At 44.1% G+C, this 21,440-nt stretch overlaps 1 long non-coding RNA gene across 1 annotated transcript; it reads left to right on the forward strand.

The window, feature by feature from the left end:
• The first annotated feature begins 276 nt into the window (after positions 1 to 276).
• Positions 277 to 20,742, forward strand: LOC115493377 (uncharacterized). Its single transcript, XR_005978968.2, has 3 exons — positions 277 to 541; positions 1,000 to 1,127; positions 15,823 to 20,742. It is a non-coding gene; the product is annotated as an uncharacterized lncRNA (long non-coding RNA).
• Positions 20,743 to 21,440: the final 698 nt, after the last annotated feature.

Here is a 21,440-nt window from a genome sequence, read left to right on the forward strand (position 1 = left end):
TCCTCTTCTGGCGAGGAGTTACCATCACAATAAACATCAAACTTTCTTACCCCTAAACAACCCAAGCACAGCCCTGCCTTTCACAAACAAGAGTCCCAGGAGTCCTCCAGGGCAGGCTGCAACACATTTCAGCCTTTCAGGACACAGCAGGACAGGGAACTCTCACAATCAGAAATCCAGGTCTAGTCTGCCATTATGAAGATTGCTTGAAGGCAGTGAACATAAATAAATATGGAATGCACAGCTTAAAATGGGAAACTGCCATCTGACTGGCTCCTGTAATAATTTTCTTTGCTTCCACACTCAGATCCTCGGCAGCTCCCTCCCTGCCTTGAGATCTGGAGTTATTCTTGGTAGTGCCACTGGATTCATATTGCAGGAAACAGAGAGGTGCTGTCAGCCATGGACAGAGGAGAGCATGCCCTTCTTCCCAGGAAGGAGACAACAGCACAATGAGTGTGGGAAGGTGTCAGTCAACATTTGCATCCCTCCAGGAGGCTGGACTCCTTCTCTTCCAGCAGCAGGAATGCTAATCATCTGGGTGAGCTGCTTGTTCCACTGCTCCAAGGCTGACTGATACCAGCAATTAAAACTGCATTTCTTTATGGGGCAATTTGGTATGGTTGCTGCATCTTAGGAGCTCAGGCACTTTGGAGGCAGAGTTCAGAGAGGGCTTTGTCATCTGGAGGGGGCTGTAAAGGCCACACTGGCAATGAAGTGAACACTCATGTCATATAGACCCTCTCAACATGTTAACTCGATTAGCATGTGCTTTGTGGAGGGTTTTGTTGTTGTTATTGTTTGTGGGGTTTTTTTCTGTGTTTTGTGTTTTCAGCTGCAGATCAACTAATTTTCTTGGTCCAATTAGAGTTACAGCTGCTAAAGCCTAAGGCATGACTGGCTGATTGGGTTTTGAAGAGTGTGACATTTTGCAGCTAAAAGCTTTATCAAGGGTAAGCAGCATTAACCTCTTTTCTTGCTGCCTTTTTTCTCTTTAAGCAATAGAGATTTGCTGTCTCCAGCTGGACCCACTGCTCATGCCAAAGGCTGGGCAGCTCATGATAAATGATTGGTTCCCCACAACTTTGCATCCTAGTCCTCCCAGCCCCAGCCTTCTGCCAGGGAAGGTAGGTGCCTCCCATTAAACCATACACCTGGTGTGGAGCAGTCCCAGTGCAAACACAGGCGTGGCACAAACTCCCCTGCATGTCCTGGGTGGGCTGGGGCTCCCATTTGCTTTGGTAGGAGTGTCCTCATCTGCCTGCTCATCCCACCTCCCCAGACTGAGTTACAGCCACGTAGGGATAGAACAGGCGGATATGACATTCCCTGCTTCTCTCCTCACAGTCTTGCTGCACTGCACCTGCACACACACACCTGTCTGCACACTCATAGGAAACTCTCAGCACACGGGGAGCTAAGGGGACATTACCTTAACAAACAGGCAGATTTAACACAAGCCAGCAATGCTGCCAGAATGGCCCCAAGCCGAGCTTCAACGTGACTCTGGAAAGGCCACCGGCACATGGATGAATGAGCCTTGGCCTCTCTGGCTTCTTGAAAGTGAAATGCCACGGCACAGAGAAACAGGCGTCCTTGTCACAGAGCTAACCCAGGCTGGGCAAGAGACACCTTGTCCTAAGCCTCCCTCTGTGTGATTCAGCTGAGAAATACTGGCTTGCAAAGATTTGATTAGGAGTCTTCTTCCAAAACAGCAACAGCCCTTCACACCCTGCTGCCCACCGAAGGGATTTTTATTTCCTCCTCTCATATCATCCAGCTTTCCCCATTCTTTAAAAGGGTCTTGAGACAGAGGCTGCAGAGCTGTTCTGGTCAAGTTATTCCCTAAGCCAGAGGAAGAACCAGGGGTCCCCACAAACAGTATTTTTCTATAGATACAGGCTCACAGCAAGAGCTTGACTTCTGGAAGGGAAAATAATCAAATCCTTCAAAATATGTCTGCTTTGAGGATTAAATCATATTCATTGCAGCCTATTTGTATATTTAGCACATTTTCTTGGCAAAGATATGGATGCAATTCTCATTTCATTTACACAGCTGCAAATCCCCATCTGAACTAAAAGAAGAGGGTAATGTCAGAGCTGTAAATCCACTCTGGAAAAGATATTCAATCTTGTAAGTCACAGTTTACACTAGACCTTAGCCACAAGAGACTGAGAGGTTGTCTATTTACTGTTAGAGCGAGGATGCAGGACTTAGTTTACTTCTAGGAGCCAGTTCTGCTCCCATCTGTAACTGCAAAGCATCTCAGCACATTATGGGTAATTAGCTGCTCAGTGGTGAAAGACTGCTGTGGTTTCCTTTGGGATAAACCATATCCATAGTCTAAGCATTAAATTACAGCCTGGCACTGTTGTCAGAGTCTGCATCTCTGCATCAGCATACTCAGTAATACATTAAAAAGGAAGATTTAATAAAAAAAATGAGTGGGGAGAGATATATCATGGATATCTGGAACCACCGGATACACTGGTTGGAGTCAGTTCTGGAGGATGCCTTTTCCACTTACTCAGGAAGAATTTAGAGATGATTCAAAACTGCCACTAAGAGCCCAGTCCTAAATGGGACATGAGGGCCAGCCAGTTCTCTCCAGTTTCCATCTCTCCTTACTGGTAAAGCCAGCTTGGTGCAATTTCTCCTGTATTCATTACCGGTAGATTGAACAATTTTTTCAAGACTTTCCTTTTTAACTGAAATATGGCATTTTACTGATGCCATGTTTTTTACACCGGGTCCGAAATTTAGTATCTCTGTAGCATATTAGCCAGTCTAAACATGAACATGGATGCAGAGTTAAATATTAAAGATATGGTAGAAATCTGCTACATAGATGATAATTCTGTCTTTAACATGTTTTCAACATGTAAAAAATTATACATGTTAATATAAATATCTGAGACTTTTACTCCTTCTATTTGAAACCTGGATCTGGACTCTAGGACTGTCCTGCAAGCCTTCACACTTGGATTTGGTTTTTGACAGATGAAAACAAATATGAGAGGCCGGTGGATGGAACATCTCTGTTCAGTAGTGGTGTCGTTCAGAAAGCTGCGCATGCGTGTGGGGGAAGGTGTGCCCTGACATCTCCCAAACACTGCAGCACACCAGCTTTGTGCCAGATTTTTAGCACACGGCCTACCTGGGAGAAGAACAGGGAAATCATGGGCTGAGGCAACATTGTGCTGCAGTTATGACCTAGGTGGTGGACACCCCCAGCCAGTCTGTGCTGGTGTAAGTGCTAATACTGATGCTGTGCTGGGAACAGACTGAGCCCCCTCCCTGACAGCACCCCAGCCAGCAGCAGAGGCTGTGGGAGAAAAATAATTCTAATATTAAGAGGCAGCTCAAGAGAAGGCAATACTTGGGTGGGGGGAATATCCTGCTGCTTTGGCCATATACTCTGTCTGTCCTACACCCCAGCAGCAGGGCAGGGCTGATGTGATTCTCTGGGTCAGCCCTCTCATTGCAGAGTGTGGTCATGGGAACATCCACACTACATGTATGTTAGTTTACTCCTAGCCTCTGTTGGAACAGATAAACCAGCTGCTACTGAGGCAAAAGCTGTGTGTTCTGCTATGGACATTTAGCTGCACCCTTCAGGCAGAACAGTGGAGTCCTCAGCAGACTTGACTTTCTCAGCCCTACACAGTGCTTCAGTATTATACCCCCAGGCACTGACTGCTTACATCTTCTGCCAGGGGTGTTTTTCTCTGGCCCAGAGTGCTGACTGTCTGGTGTGAGCCTTGGAGTAATCCCTGGGCACTCTGCCCAGCAATCACAGGAGGTTCAGGCACCTTCCAAATCTATGGGAACTGGTTTTGAGATGATGTCCTCAGCACTGCTAATCAGCGCTCCCCTGGGATCTGAGACTTGATGGTGAAGTGACACATAACTTCCATCCAAGACCTTCTGGAGCAGATTTCTTAGATGGGGAATTTCCAAGTCTAGCTTGCCCCTTTAGGAGTTTAATAATGCTTATAAAGGCATGAAATAGCCTTTGATTAGGAACTCCTCACTGCTACTTATTTCTCTGGAGAATTTGGCTGTTTACAGCCTTGCTCATTCTTCTGTACTCTCACTCCCAACAAACTGGAGGTTGTTATTTTGGAGCTGCATTTGAAAACACCCATATGGGAAGAACATAAGTTGCTTCCTGAAGAAAAATAAGCCATGGCTGTGTACATGCCTTAAAAGACAGTCAGTCTCCGTCTGCTTCTTGCAGTGGTATTCAAGCACCTTGATCTTTTGCAGTATTTACCCAGGAACTCAGTCAGCAAAGCACCTGGGAAAGATGGGATGTAGCCATAACTCCCCCTTTTCAGATGCATATTGGCTGGTTGAGGCACTGTCTTAGTCCACAAGGATCCACAAGGAAATCAATTGCAAACCCTAATTCTCCAATTAGTTACTTAAACATCTAACTCACAGTGGGCCACCTGGACAGCCATCTCCTCCTCTCCTATAGCATCTGCCTGTAGCATCTCCTGCCTTTTCCCCCTTCCCTCTCCCCACACAAGAGGTGCCTGCTATGCCTGGCTTTACCCTCTCCAGCTGCCTTCAGAGACTGGGGGGAGCAGGGAGACACAGATGGACAGGCTGTGGAGGCTTCTCTTAGCCTTAAGGGTCCACATTTTTTCCTCTGGAGCATAAGGTGAAGGACCAAGGTTTAAAATTAACAGTTGTCATGAGAGATTAATTGCTATAAATTTAAAAAACTGGCTGAACCAGCTATTTTCCAAGAGTGAGAGTTTACTGAAGTGGCGGATCTCTTTGACAACTGAGATCCCTTTTGCAGCTGAATAACATTTTCCCTGCTTTTGTTTCCAGTTTACATCAGTCCAACAGTTAACCCACTCAAAGCTAAGAAGCAGAATAGGCAATGAAAAGGGGAAGTCTGTTCTCATCAAATTTAGGCTGATATCTACTAGTTCTACAGACCTGATGAACACCAAAAGGAAAATAACTTCCATTAGCATATTTTCTTTGGGTAAAAAACCATGTGGTTTATGTAAAGTATTTTGATAAGTGACTTCTGTCCAGCACATGTAATGTTGTTTGACTTAGCTTATAATTTCAATTTAAGTGCTAGTTTTCTGGACTCTAAGCTGTTTCCTAATGATATTTATATAGATTAAAAAGTTTTAAAATGTAACTATTCAAAAAACAGTGAATGGTTGTTCTACTATACTAAGATGTTTAAGCATGTGGCCAAGTTGTTCTCTTGATTTGCAAATAGAAATAACTTATGTATTCTTCAGGGTATAACTAGTTGCAAATCAGACTGTCAAGTAGCAAGGTGGAGAGAAAAACTACTTTTTTCCAGAAAACAATTTAAAAGAAAAAATTAAAAGGAAAAGAAAAAAAAAAAACCCACAAAACCCTCAAACCCATGAATAACAATAATAGATTAAACTTTCTTATTTGGTAGCTTTAGTCACAGCTAAATGCAATGATTTTAAAAACACATTCATTTCAGCCAGCTGCCCTTGCAATGATGACTTGACATTTCTGAGGGGGGCAATCAAATACGATCCTGTTATTTGTTTGTCCACCTGTTACAAAGTAGGGATAGACAGGTCCCTGTGCTGAAATGAGATTGAGTTCCCATGTCCTCTGGCTCAGCTATCTCTAACCTTGTGTGCACCATGCTGTCTTTGTACTCTGTGGGATCGTGCTCTTGCCAGAGACATTCAAATGTGCTTCACTGCCTGGATCCCGGGGTCTGCTCAAAGGAGTGAGAGATTTGCATAGCTCACGTGTGCAATCTGTATGGGTGGTCCTTTCTTCCTGTGCCGAGGAGTTTGCTGTCTCTGTAAGAATCAACCAGTAACCTCCCACCCAGCCTTGCTCAGGACACTCTGGTTCAGTACACAGTGGACCTGAAATACCTTTCCAAGTACAGCAGCCTTGTGAGGCAGTGCTTAATGTTCCTTGATCATGTAGCCAAGTAAGTTAGAAAGATTGATTGCCTTGTCTTTTCATGTTGCTGTAGCTCTGGGCTGGATGATGGGTGATTCTTGGCTCACTTGGTCCAGCTTCACTCTTGCAGCTTCTCCTTGCCAGCCTCTCTGTCAGGCCTTTGATGCCTCCTCCAGCTTTTGCCACTGGTGGGTCTGTCGGCATGCTCAGTTTCACAAGCTCCTAAAAAGGCTTTGGCTACAAATCCCTGGGTCTGTCCAGGACATGGATCTTTTCAATGTGGGAAAATCACTGCTGAGCTGATTTCTGCTGTCCCTGTGGACTTTGTAACCATGGCTCCTCATCTTAGATGTGAGCAACATTTTCTTCTAGCTCCCAGCAAATGTGCCTCAGCAGCACTGCAGATGTGGGGAGCCTGTGTCTCCTAGGTAAGTATGCTTCCTTAGAAATACCTTACAGATAAACACAGTGCCCTGTACTGGAAATGCACTGGGACATCCTTAAGGGGAACTTGAAGGGGAGCATTTACACCTAATTCAAGAACTCCCTACTCTTCTATTCCTACATACACCATATGAAAAAATAAAGTGCCCATATTTTGACTAAGACTCGGGTTCAGTTAAGTCAAAGCTGTCTTTTAGGTGCGAGTGTACATCTGGGTGGTGCTGCACCACAGACACCAGATGCAGTTTTCCTGGCACACGTCCTTCAGTTCACCCCTGTCCAGGCGACACCAGGTCCTTGCCACCCCTGGCAGAGCAGGAGAAGTGTTGATACCTGCAAGACTCTGTGGCAAGCAGAGGAAGGGAGCCTTAGGAGGCAGATGTGGAATGGGGAGGTCAGCATGTTCCAGTCTTGCAGAAACCCTGGGAGTGAAAAGCCCAGCTGGTGTGAAGTCTTCAGATCCCACAGGAACAGGAGCTGCGGAAATTCCTCAGGAAGATGGATAAGTGCTCTCCCAAATTAGTCAGCATCTAAATATAGTGGCTCAACCCTTGATGAATGACATGTAATCAGACCTCTACCTTAATGCTGCATTATATTGTTAAGCTGCATTATCAAGAATAATAATCACATATGTGTGATTAATATATCAATACCAACGCAATGTATTATAATTAATTTTTTCCCCAGAGGCAACAGATATGGGTGTATGCAATAGTGAAGACATCCTTTAAAGGTAGGCTTTAAACTTTCTCAAAAATGAGTCATCTTGAGATGTGTGGGTCAAAAGATGGCTGTAAATATATCTGTTACAAACTTTAGGATAACTGCAGTTCACTGGTTTGCTTTTTAGGTGGGGAGCTTTGTTCTTCCAGTTTCCTGAATTTTAGGGGAACTTGGAGTTTTTTGGCCAAAAGGATTCAGGTTTTAGAAGTATAATTCTAAAAAATGTTAAATAGTGAAATGAAAAATAGTGACGAATAAATGACTCAATAAGAGCCTCTTCAAGAAGTTATCAGATATTCCCACCTGTATAAAATAGGCCACAATGTTGCAATAGCAAAGAGACTTTACAAGATTTCTGTGGAACACAGAGCTTTTTAAAAAATCCATTGCTTTTTTTCTAGAAAAGTATCTTATTGAAAGGTAGAAGCATCTTCTTAGAGCAAAGGCCTGGGAGGACCAATTAACTCGATTCCCTTTTCCATAGCAAAGTGCATTGCAATACCCAGTTCACAAACTCCACTTTAAAAGCATTGCTAGTTTTTTGCCTCACTAGTTCTCTCAGAAGAGGTTGCTCAAAGGTCAAATGTATTTGTGGAAAACTTCTGCTCATTTACTACTTTTCAATGTTGTCCTGTGTCTGGAACAGCTGCTCTCCCAACCTGGTATTTTCCTCCTGCTGTGTTTTGCTGAAGCCAGACTCAAGAGATAGGCTGTTGTGCTCTCTCCTTGTATGACAGCATCTCCTTAAACTCCCCAGGAAAATCCTTTCTCTGCCGGCTGGATTCACCTTTCCTGAACATGGCTTGACTAGGGTTGAATGCAGCCTGCCAGCCCGAGTTTCACTGCAGCTGATGCCCACTGTGCTTTAGATGTCTGAACAGTTTTTTTCTAATTCCCTGGAAAGGTACTCACATGTATCCTTAGAAAACCTGGACCCACTTCCTGTTCCCTTAGGAATGTCTCTTTCCAAAGGCTTTATTCCAAAGGCTTTTAATTTCAGAGGTGAATGCAGAACATGTGATTAACCCATGAAATTTACCTTATCACAGCTGCTGTCATTTGCTTCCTTGTTCCCACCAGGATAAAGTCTCATTGAGATGAAATTCTTTTTGTATAAAGTGAATTCTCAGGGAAGGCAGCTTTGGGCAGTTTTGGCTGAAGCAGGCAGCAGATTACAACCCTGTGTTGTATTTTTGGCTGTGCTGCTTATTTGATATTAAGCATTCAGCAGGTCATTCCTTCCCTGTATCCCCTCCATCCATATTTCTGTTTTGTCTGTTCACATTTTATAGTGCTTGGTGCACCAGCCCTTCACTATAAAGCTAGAATAAAGCCCAGCACAATGGCTCTAGGATTCAGTGACTAATCGCTGCTGGTTTAAATACTAATAATTGCAATTCAACAAAAAAAATTGTTTTGGAAGTAGGAATTCTGCTCTCATCCCAGAGGCTGATTGCTCTGACGTTATCAGTGCACAGTTCTAGTTTGGCTTTACCATTTCAGTCCAAAGCTGTAATACTGCATCATGGGAGCTCAGGGCTTTAAGAATAGCATCTTTCCTATTCACATCAGACCATTCAGCATGTAATCTTTTTATCTCCTGCTGCAAATGCTTCTTGTGGTGAGTCCAATCTTCTATTGCAGCATTATTTGAAGTGATTAGCTTTGACAGATTCTTAAATTCTGACTCCCAAACTTGATTTTTTGAGGTATTGAGCCACGATGCTTCATGATATATTTCCCTCCAGATTATGATCAAAAATGGAGCAGTGATTGTTGTTTGTTTGAAGTTGAATCTTATTTCCCTTTAGGCATCTGAATAAGGCAGTCTTCTGGAGCTTGATACTCACAGAGGAAACACAAGATTAAGAGCTTAATCAAACTAGGAAACAATGCCTGGCAGGAGCCAAATACCTCCCAGTCTCCTTCTCAGTATCAACCTGTGCTTAGAATTCTCTGTAACAAAATTCCTGGTCAGGAACTTTCCAAATAAGGTGTTGGGTGTTTTTTTGTTTGTTTTTTTTTTTTAATGTTTCCATGAAACTGAGGATTTTTTTCAGGGATAGACCAACTGAGTTGAGACTTGTCCTTGGGGGAGGTTGGTTGTCATTCAGCACTTTGCTGTGTATTTTTTGCCATTGTTGAAACTGAAGAGAGAGACCCATCCCGTAGTAGACTCATATCAATGCAGGAATAGAAGAATATTTACCCTTCAAAAAACTTCTGAGTATGGAAAAATATGTTTACTATACATTTTTCTTCTGAAATATATCTCCCATTGAAGACTGCAGCCTGATTTCCATCTCAAATGAATCACAGACACTTGTACTGGCCTGCAGGGATGTTCTCTATGTGGTCTTCTTATCCCACAGAACTTGCAAATATCTTTACAGCCCATAGATATGTGATCCAGAGTCAACAGCAGGTTTTGCGACTGACTTCAAAGGCTCTGCATTAGTCCTCTCTATACACAGCAGGATTTACTTTAGGAAAGTCACATCTGGTATGAAATGTGACATCTGTGTAACAGTCCAGAGAGAGCTTTAAGGCTCTCCAGAGTCAAAAAATTAAAAATAATGTAAATAATAATTTAAAAAATTCCATCCCAAACTGCAGTTAGTCAGACTGGACTATGACCAGGACATGAGGAGTCTGACACCTGCTCTTTGAGAAGGTACTTGCAAATGACCATAAATTATGAGTAACCTGGTTTGTCTGATTCTGTCTGATCAGAATTTAGAAGGTATTTTGATACCTGAATGTCAGTCTCCTATCAAAGATATCACATTGCTGAGGAAAGAAAATGGTAGAGTTATGCCAAGCAGCAGGAAAAGAAACAATCTCCTTTGTAGGAGCTAGGCTAAAACTGGTCACTAGCTTGCACTAACACTGTAAACAGGAGTCCAGGGGACAGCCAAAACACTGAAATAAAATGACAGGGTTTATTAAAAAAAAAAAAAAAAAAAAAAAAAAAAAAAGAGTAAGCTGTCTCTTTAAATGGGAAATGAGAATTGTGGTAAAACAATATATATATTTTAACATTTTGAAAATTATTCTGTTCATCTTTTGGACTGTAGGAGGTGGGATAAGTCTTCATTCTCCTCTGAAATGGATGATAGCTCCTTTTGCAAAGGACAGGACAAAAGGCTGCACTTAATCATCCCTCTGACTAGCTGGTACTGAAAGCCACCTAATTGGCAGCCCACAAGAGTGAAGTCTTCCACTTACCCACAAAAAAGCTACAGCTGTGACAGTGGGAAGGCAAGCTATTCAGCACCAGGAGAGGACCATGGAGGAAAGTGCTTAGACCAAGTGAGAAAGGTGCTGTTCATAATACATTTGAACCATTCAATTCCATTGAAAATGATACTGGGGGGCTGTGATGTTGGCATCTGGACATTGTGTCAAGGATCCTCTCCATTTCACCTCTATTTATATTACTCAATGAAAAAATCCATCAAGCAGGAACCACTTCCAGTTACTAAGGACCAAGGCTGTGTTTGAATGAGTGGGTGGCAGGGGAAAGTATTAGCACTCCCTAAATTCAGTCTCTTTTGTAAGGATCCTCTTAAACCTGTACTCTCTGCATTGTTGAGGGTTTGATTACTATTAAAAACAAACAAACAAACAAAAAAAAAACCCCACAACCAAAAAAACCTTCAGCTTAAATATGACCAGTTTTAGCAAATATCTATAGTGAAGGAAGAAATATGTCAGCAAAGCCCAGCAGTTTTACGTGAGCAGAAGATACCAGCAGTTCAGCATCTAGACAGCATCAACATCCTGGCAAGCATTCCCCACCTGCTGGACCAGTATGGTCTGAAATGTCTGAAGTGTTTCCAAATCCAATGGCCATTTTGTCTCTGGCAGGTTTGTCCTGCACTATGTCCACAGCCAGGTCCCCTAATTCCCTCCCTCACCCTGATACTGATGATTTTCTGTACCTGCAGTAAATCAGATAACAGGGTTAGGTAAAAGAAAAAAAAAAATCTCAAGAGGTTTTTCTCTCTAAACCAGTGTCCTGAAGGGGTCAAATGAGCCCTAGTCCCATCAGGAAGGAAGGGAGGGGAAATGGTAGCTGTCACACAGCTTTCTCATCTGGACAGTCTGTGGTGATGGCCACATGAGTCTCAGCCAAAGGCTGCAATTAGGGTTTGGAAGAGGGATAAGGTTAAAAAAAGCCACAAAGCCTGGAGCTCCAGGGATACCAAAAAAGCAAAAGTCATGCCAAGGGGAGCACAGCACTGCCCCAACATTGCTCCTTCCATACCTCTTGCATCTTGACTACCCATGGCATCAGATCAAAGGAGAGAAACCTCCCCTGAAGAATGGTATCATCAGAAGTTTGTTGAGCTACCTCAGATTGTGACCAGGAAAATGTCTGCAATACCCCTTGTTTCCTATCTTACTCTCTCAGCATTCTTCTGATGTAGGTGTTGGGAAATATATATGTAGATGGAATTGACTGATTTAGTAGATTTATTTCTAATGGATTACTTGTTACTGGCTTGTGAATTAAAACCTCCGCGGAGACAGAGCATAAGTTGTGCTTGGAGTCCTTCCAGAAAGTAAAGTTGGTCCCTCGATTCTAAAAGCTTGTGAAACCACCTTAAGGACATTCTGTTTGGGAAGTTTAGGTCTGATGGCTCTACACAATATGTCAGTGGAGCCGTTTCTTTGTTAGCCTGAGTAAAGTGAGAGTGTCAAGCAGAAGCCCAGGTAAGAGGAATGGAAAGCACCATGCCAACAAGAAGTAATAAGTCTGTGTCTGACAGAAAAATCCCTTCAGTCTGACATTGAAAATGGGGTTTAATATTCACTGATGGCAGCAAAAATATCCCAGGATGGTCAAGGGTACACGTGGAAGGGATACAGCCAAGTTAGGCAGAATAACTCAAAGCCACGTACCATATGCTGAGGTAGAAGGAATGTGAACTAGAGCAGAAGCCTTGTGTGGAGATGGGAAGGGGGCCTTAAACATATATCCTTCATATACATGAGAATCCTGGATAGAGATGTTGACTGCAATCAAACCTCTTGTACAATATGCCCTCTGATCACTCATCTTCCCCCTAAAATTTGTGTTCCAGAGATCCCTGTGATCTTTATAGTGCCCTCACCTCATCCTCTTCTGAACCAAACCAGCCCGTTCACAAGTCCTTGTTCTTCCCATGCTAGAGCTCAGATCAACTCAGTACCTTGGTACAGACTAACCATTTTTATTTTGTGGTTGAACTGATTTTCCTCCAAATTAGTGAGTCAAATTTGCAACCCAAGGAGTCCAATGTGTGTCAGAGTAACCATGAGATGCTGCTGGGGATTGTGACTGTTCTCCTTTACTGAAAGTGATACCCTGGATCCATGGCAGTGCTGGTCTTACGTGCCTGCAGCTGCTGCCATGACACAAAGTGCTTTTGTGAATTTAAACAAAGGGATTAGACAAAGAATCAGCTAACCTAGAGTGCAGCTCTCTTTTGTTAGAATGAAAACCTTTATACATGTTTCACCAGATCTTTAGACTTTGATTAAAAATACATTGCTTATATATTTCATTTTAACATGTTTCTGTCAGCATTTTTTTCCCTGCCTGTAAATACAGAACACAGTGCTATCTAATCCTTCGTCGAGTCTACATTTCCAAGCAATTGTTGGTCAGGCCGTGGCCTATACTGTCCCCTTATCCTACTGAGGCAACTTTGTTCTATGGTCACCCTAAGCCAAGAGCTGCTTCCTTCTGCTTCAGAAATAAGCCTTGTACAAAACCAGCCTCTGCACAGCCTGACTCCTCATTCCAGCTGCTGCTTGAGGGAGCCTCCTCCCTCTGCCTGCACCACTCAGGCAGGACAGAACCACAAATACTTGTAGGCTGTGGTGGAAACTGCATGAAGGTGTTGAGACTCTCTGACATTCCCTAGTACTGGACTTCATATGGTACTAGTTGATATTTTTACAAGGAAATAATTTTCATGGGTTAAAAGATAGGTGAGCTTAGATGCTTATTTTATTAACCCCATTTTCATGGCCTGAGGACCTTAGAGCAAAGACTTGAACATGGTGTGGCCCTTACTGTGGAATCATACCCAAGAGCTCTCTACCTGTTTTGTTGCTTTCACTGGAAAAGCATTCATAAAAGGAAAAGACACCCATGAGAAACAGGGAACTAAAGGCAGAGTATATAGGACACAGCCAAAGCCAGAGAGAGTGACTGGATCAATGGCAACATCAGGGATTTAAGGATTTTGAGCTCATGTTGAACTGAGAAGGATGCTCTCAGTTTACTGACAGAGGAGAGAGCATGAGAACAACTTGCTGTGTATGTGAGTAGCAATGCTGACTTACTCTAGCTGATGATCTACAGTTATTCCTCTATGTAGAGGAGAAACAAGAGCTTGCAATAATTCTCTCCAATTAGCTCTGGAGAAATGAGAACTATTTGTTCCCTCTCCTTTCTGAAAATTCCCCTATGTTCCTTGCCCAGATCTCTAAAGCATCCTCCTGTGCAATGCTAGAGCAATCCAGTTATGTGATGACAGACATATCCAGCATATCAGGGAGGATGGGGAAGTGGCTGCAGCGGGACACAGCAGCTGTGAAGGCTGGTGTCCTTCCTGTGGCAGTGTGGTACTGCAGCCCCTCTCCCACCCAGGCACCACAGACCAGAAGACACTCAGGACATTCAGCTCCATCTGCCCCAGGAGGGCTTTGGGGAAGGAAATAGCCAGAGTATTGTGTCCTACACACAAGGTATTGGACACCTGGTCTGCTGCAAGGAAGAGTGAGGCAATCTGAGTTTCATATTTTAATCACCAGCCTCTATTGTTATACCTCCCACCACCACAGCTTGAAAAAACTCCAAATGTGCCAGGCTTCCTTTATCCCTAGATATTTTCTGTATCCTTGAGGAATATTTAAAATATATGGGCTTCTTCCAGTCCTGTGGGTGAGTACTCCTTCCCATGGATGTCTCTGCTCTTTAAATGTCACAGAAAAACAGAGACATGAACAGAAACAAGTCTGTAGTAGTTTACCATGGAAGCCAGCCCAAGAGGTAAATAATAGGAGGAACACAGATCCCCATGGGCTCAGAATATCTGCTTGGCTCAAACTGCTGTGACATCTCAGTGCTGTGTACCTCCACAAGATGCTTCTGTCCCTGGACAGCGTTAGAGAGATGGATAGCAATTTGTTCTGGTTTGAAAATAAACTGGCAGGAGAAATGTACCCCACTCAATTACCTTGAGAGATTTCAGGTCAGAGTAACAATTTACTAGAGAGATTACAATAAATGCAACAATACAGAGAAAAACTGACTTAAACTCACCAAGTCAGAGTACCACCTGTTCATCAGGGTGGTGGCCACAGTCCTACCAAATAGTGGTTGCAGTCCTGTTGAAAGCAATGGCCCTGTGAAATTTCTAGTCCTCATCTAGATCTACTGAGGAGTAGTGCTGGTGGTAGTGTTCCAGGCCTCCAAACCCAGAGATTATGTAAACTCATTTCAGGTGGGAATGCTGAGCACCTCCTTCAGGGCAGGGAGTTTCACAGGGGAATGATGTAATCCTGTAAGTCATGGGGTACTTTGGGAGTCCTTGATGGTCCTAGTGCTTGCAGCTGTCTATTCTGGTGGTGTCCTTGAGTTCATTATGGCCCTTTAGAAGAGATTATCCCCTTAGGATTCATGTAACTGCACTGGTGCTTCCCCCAGAGGGAACTATCACAGCTGGGCTATTTGTGAAGAAAAAGAAACACCACCCTACCTTGCAGAATTTGCCTCTTTTTCCTTATCTCATTTAACACTCAGTCTGTAGCCTGAGGTGTCAGGTGTGCACTGGGCAGCTCTTTCAAACCATCCATCATCAATAGTTCATCAGAAATGACCTAGAGAGGAGTAGAACACACAGTTTAGTGACACTCCTCTAGTGCTACACTGGCACTCTACTTCTGCAACCAGGGCACCATGAAAAAGGGAAGAGGGGAAAACTGACTGCAAGTTTTTAAGATGTTGTTTCCTGAATCCCTTTCCTAGATTTCCTGATCTTTGTATTTTAGTGCACACCTGTCTCAGTTTTCCTTTGCTGCCCACAGAGGCAGCCCCTGCTCTCTTTCACAGTTCAGCTCTGTCTGTGCCATGGGCCTGGCACTGCCACCTGGCCACAGGGAGCTGGCTCAAGCCCTGGGCTGTGAAGAAACCCAGCCAGTGTCTGAACTCAGAAGCAGGGTGTTAGCTAAGGGCAGAAGTGAATTTGAGGGGTATGGTCCGTGTTTTCAGTGTGTTGCTCACATGGAACCACAGGGAGTAGACAGTGCCTCCCATCTCCCACTCCAGGGTGTGTCTGGGCACTGAGGGGCTTGGCTTCTGTAGCCACCACAGGCACAGCAATGCCAACACAGCCTGCTTTATAGCAAGTGAGATTAAGAGCTCACAGTCTGCTGGTAGTCTAATGGGCAAAACATTTGAGCCAGTGTTTTGGACTTCACCCTCTCTCCATTCCTGTTTGGGCCAGGCTTCAGACAAAGCCACGTTGCTCAGCTGGCTGAGCTTGACCCTCTGCATGCCCATCTGCATAGACTCTGGGTCTGCTTTAAATCACTTTTGCTGCATTCAGTTCCTTACTGGGCTATGATGAATTAGTGTGGCTTTACTGTCACCAGAGAATACTTTAATGGTTTATTTTGGTTGTTTCAATTAACTCTTTCTCTCTCTCCCCTCAGCTCTTCTCCTGGAGCCTTCTGCACTTCAGGTTTTCCTCCCACTTGTTCCCTGAGTGGTTGTGATACCCCATTTGCTGAGTTTATGCATCTACAACAAGGATGGTGGCCAGAAGCAGCTGTGCCCCTGCTCAACCATTCCCACCTCTGTCCTCTGTTCCTTCCTCACACAGCCCTTGCTGCATCCCCTGTCTCCTGCCCTCTCACCCCAGCACAGCTAGATCAGCTGGAAGATGTTTTGACAAGCACTAAATGGAACAACTTGCAAAACTGGATCAAAATCAACAAATAATTTTGGCTGGGAAAAAAAAAAAAAAAAAGTTGTGAAGAGAAGGAGGAATTTTGAAAATGCCGTGCAATGTCACTTAGACATGTGCAAAATGAGATGTTCCGTTTTGGAAAAGCCTAAATCACATCAAAGATTTTCTGACTTCAGATTTTCAAACAGCATTCCAATCACCGGATTCCAAAACAGTGTATTTTGATAGCTGATTAGCAGTTATGTATTTAAAAAAAAAATTGCAGAAGATTCAGAAGACAATGTTTTCTGTTGGCCTGAGCAAAATGGTCTCAGGATGACCTGAAACACCTTTACTTTCAGGTTTTCACTATTTTATTTTGGGGAAAACATATGTAAAACTTTCTACTTCAGTTTGACCCAAACAATCCCCTCTACCTCTCCAGTATTTATCCCAATGAAAAGACACACTAAGAAGGTTCCTCTTTCACTCAGTCCAAGCCATGGTCTTGATTTCTACCATTTTAAACAGAATTTTGTACAGCTTCTTTCATCTTTGGCAACAGGGGCAGCTCCCGAAGACAGATTGTCTTTGCTGGGCTAACAGTAGCCTTTGAAAATCCACCCAGTAGGCACACCTAGAGTTTAAACGTAACGTGAAGAGATTTGAAGTTAATGTAATGCACTTTTAATGCAGCCAAGCCTAGAGGTAACAGCTTTCAGCACAATGCCTCACTCAGAAAAGGAAGTGAGTGACCCACTCCATTGAAGTTGAAATTAAAATGGAAATGATCTTCCTCACTCATCCATCATGACACCTTTAAAAAGCTTCAGTCTTCAGTCATCAAGAGAAAAGGTGGGATGTATTTTTTAATTCTGTTTCCATTATGCTGTGAGTTAATTTTCATGGAAATTCTGAGAAATCACTTGGGAGAGACCCCAGAAAAAGAAGGCAAAGGAGAATGGATTTTAAGTGGTTTATAGGAACTTAAAAGAGAAGACTCTGTGATTCATCTCTGAAGTGTGGTGCCACTTCCTCCAGCCAGTAGTAGCAGCATCCTGGCATTCCAAGGAGTCAGGTTGGGACCTGCTGTGCAGGGCAGGTGCCTGACCTGGCTTGACCAAGGGCATTGATGCTCAAAGCAAGGGTGACAAAGGGCAGCAGCAGCAGCCAGAGCCACAGCCATACCCCGGGTGCCACGTCCCCAGCCGGTGCCTGCCCACCCCAGGGCTTGCAGGCTGTCACTGCTCTGCTCTGTCACAGCAGAGACTTGTGCTATCCCATCTGCATCCCATTCTGCACATCAGGGATTGCAGTGTGGCCTCATCTTCACCACACAAAGGTGTCAGCAGGAAATGGGACTTCAAAGGCTTGAAATGCCCTGCCACTAAGCCAGGAGTCTGACTGCAGGGTCTGAATCTGGCTCAGAGCCGAAATGTGCAACCCTGTGAACCATTTGTGGCATTTCTTTTCCTCCAGCATTTCTTTGGTGTCTCTCATCACTGCCACTTGCTAATTAGCATGCTTATTGTGGGTTGCTTGCTTCTTTTGAAATGTGCTAAGACACACAGTTCTGGAAAAAGCACACTGACAAACTTGAAACACCTGTAATTATCTGCAGTAATAGTTACAGCTTGGGTCCAATGGCAGGGAGCCACACTATCCTGCTGTATCACATCCTCTGCCTATAGCAGGCAGATGTCCCCTGCCCCCCAAAGCACCTTCCCCACAGCCAAACAGCTCTTGGCCCTCCATAGCAAGGAGTGTTCGTCACAGCCAGGCAGCAGCACCATTTCCACACAGTGCTCAAAATGTGTCTGTTGCTACAGGGGATGATTGAGTACAGCTGCCAAAAATCACCAGGGAATCTCTAAACTTCACAGTTGAGATAATTTCACTGCCTTCCTTGTCATTTCCTTATTAGATCTGAATCCTGTAGGACTCAGTCAGGACCCACCCCATCTTTCTCGCCTGGCCCACAGTGCTGAAATCAAATGTGAACACTGTGAAACCTGAATCATCTCCTTAATCAAACTTCAGGGCACAGGCAGTATGACAAGAAAACCACTTCTGGAGAAAACAAACTGTGTTTTAACCAGCACCAGCCTCCCTGCCTGATAAGGAGGACACCAGTTTGTAGGTTCTTCCATGTTCTTCCAACCTACGCACCAGCCCCTGCATCCTTGCTCAGATCACACAGCATCTGCACGATCTGAATCACACAGGCAGGGCTTATTCATTGTCACATGGCTAAAGAAAACCTACACTCATCACTTGACATAGCTGCAACTTACCCCAGGACAACAAAGAGACTGACAATTTAGGCAGCAGTTGGAAGCTCCCTCTCTGGGAGCTCTCGTGGGACATGGGGACCTGATGAAGCTCCTCAGGCCTCCAGGAAGCTCTGTACCAATGAATGTACCAGCCATGTCAGCACAAAATTGAGCATCCTGAAAAATGCTTTATCTGAAACACAGAAGAGTAACAGAAAAGTTGAACCCAAAGAGCAAAACATTCTCTGCCCTTCATCTGAAATGGGCAGCAAAACTCCCTGATCAGTCTAGAAAAAAGAGCTCCATCTCTACCTTAAAAGGGTAGCCAGCCTGCCTGCTCACTCCTGGAGGTGCACCCATAAACCCTCTCTGCTCCTTTAGCTGAATCCGGCTGCAGAGTAAACAGGGGCTGGGCTCTTGGGCTGATTCTTGTCACCTGTGCCATTCCTTTTCACTAATTTAAAAGCACTGGTATGCTCCATTACTCTTTGCTAGGTGCAGCTTTCTGAGCCCACAGAGTGGTTCCAGCTCAGCGTGGTGAAAGTGCAAGATGGAGGAGAAGATGAGACAGGAGTTCTACACTTGGCATTTGTAGCATTTGCCCACCTGTGAAACACAGTGGTGTGGAAAGGGATGGTGACATTTCTTCATCACCCCTGAGCTAATGTCTGTGCCTCTGGGCTTGCCTTGCTCACATCTGAATCACCCCATGGTGGTTGCTTGCATTCCCCTTCCTGCTCTCTGCCTGGTTCTCACCTGGGCTTAGGAGCAAGTGAAGACATTGTCCCGTGTGGGCACCACCAGCAACCACCTGCACCACCTCTGCACATCCTTGCCAGTGCCAGTGTAGCCGTTGTCTCACAGGTGCATGACCATGAAGGAAGCAGGGTGTTTCCATCAGAGGGTGACACAGGGCCAGCCACCATGTCAGAGGGAGGACAGTGAGGGACAGAGGCAGGAAGGGATGCTCCTCACTGCATGGATTAGGGCAGGAGGCTGGGAGGGTGGTTGGCCACACTGTTCCTGCCTGCCTTGGTTCTGAAGTCATGTGGCAGCAGATACTCTGCATGACCATGGCCCTCGTGTCGAAGGGGCAAGAGGGGCCAAAGCGGTGATTAGAAGTTCCTTGGCCCTGCGGCCCATGGAGCTGGGGCTGAGCTACGAACCCAGACCGGGACCTCCTGCCTCACTTCCACAGCCTCCTGCCACTGCCCTGGGTCCTGCTGGACACCAATCCAAACCTCAGCTACAGTGTAATATCCATCCTTGCAGCCAAAAGCACTTTGGAACATGTATGTTTAAGCACCTGGCTAAAACCATCATGGCAAAGAACCAAATCATGTCACCCATCCTCTTAATATAATTTAATATATATGGTGTGCATACATTCAATGGTCCAAACTCAGATTCAACAAAATAAACAAAAACAGCTGATATTTGACAGCTGTTTCTGCAGATGGCATAACTAAATTTTCTTATCCTTTTATGTTTGTCTTTAATAGAGGAATATGATTTAATTGCACCTTATTTGCAAGGCAGTTTAAATTCATTTTATAAAATAACCAGCGTAAAATTCCTTTACCTAAATTATCTGTAGATTACTTTTGAGTCTTTATCTGTTTCTTCTCATTACTTGTCTTCTTTTCCCCTCTCACATTATCTTAAAATGTAGTTTTTCCTTTGTTCACCATACTTCTCCCTCCCTTCCTCTCTGCTTCACTCATTTGTTTGCTTCTTTCTTTATTTATTTTATTGAAATAATAAAAAAAAAGAGAGTGGATTTATTTATTGTTTTTCATCTCGCTGTCCCAAGGAAATAAGACATGTGACAACCCAGTCTGGCCATCAGTCTCCCTAGTTTCTAGAGTGAAAGCCTCAAACATAAAAAAGTCTTACAAGTTGCATGAAAACCAATGACAAAGTGAAGATATTCTAGCTGGAAATGTGCTGAGGGGGAGGCCACAGCATAAATTTAACAGTTATTTTTCCTGTTCAGTATGCAGTCAAGCCAAACTGCAAATGGAGATCAGACACATGATCACTGTGTTGTTTGGGCTCTAGAGTGGATATAGAGATAGGGACAGTGGGTACAAATTTACAGGAACTCACATTACATTCTTTCTGCTGTTCACTGCACAACTTGCTTTCTGAATTTCCTAGAAGACATTTTATTACAGTAAAAACAAACAAAACCTCTGCTACAGCTGGTTTATGAGTGGGGAAAAAATGTTGGCACTGAGAAAGGGAAAACATAGGAATGACAGAACATAAAGAAAAAGGTTTTGGGACTAAATGCTGCCTCAGAGTTGTGAACAAAAAAACTGTTTCCTGCTGTTTCATTCCTGTTTTGTTCAAAGAAAGAGGGTTTCATATACCTTCAGTGTAAATAAAGAATGGCTGCAATAAGAAAATACATGGCTCCATTATTCTTTTTTTTCCTAAATAAAGCAGTCCTCAGGACGTTTAAAACTGGCTAAAAATACAAGTCAAAAAGGGATAATAGCTTTGTGAAGCGATCTAAAATGGTCCCTGCAATGGACATTACACAGGCCTGGTGTGTATGCTTTATTTTAACACTCCACTGGTGTTTATTTTATATGTGTTGTCACGTCAGAGCTCTGACAAGGCTCGAGCTGAGTTTCCATTCCCCTGGAAACATTTAACCCTCCCAAGACCAGCAGTTCTGTCCAAAGGGACAGAGATCAGCCTACACCTCCTCCCATTCTCTTGACCTTTCCCCATGCCCACTGTCTCCCCCAACCCCACAGCACACCTTCTAAGCAATCAAGTGCTCCAGTGGCATCCAAATTGCTGTACTGATGGCTCCAGAACACTAAACTGGGGCCTAGGAAATTCCCCGTTGTACTTTGAACTATGAGATGTTAATGGCTGAGAAACCTTGGGTTCGTTGTTTTTCCCTTCCAGTTTTGAATTTCCATGCTGGTCTTTTTTGTTATATTTGTCTCTTTTAATGCAAAAAGTCTCCTCTCCTCTCCTCTCCTCTCCTCTCCTCTCCTCTCCTCTCCTCTCCTCTCCTCTCCTCTCCTCTCCTCTCCTCTCCTCTCCTCTCCTCTCCTCTCCTCTCCTCTCCTCTCCTCTCCTCTCCTCT

The sequence above is a fragment of the Taeniopygia guttata genome, chromosome 1A, assembly GCF_048771995.1.
Source record: "Taeniopygia guttata chromosome 1A, bTaeGut7.mat, whole genome shotgun sequence".
NCBI classification, from domain to species: domain Eukaryota; kingdom Metazoa; phylum Chordata; class Aves; order Passeriformes; family Estrildidae; genus Taeniopygia; species Taeniopygia guttata.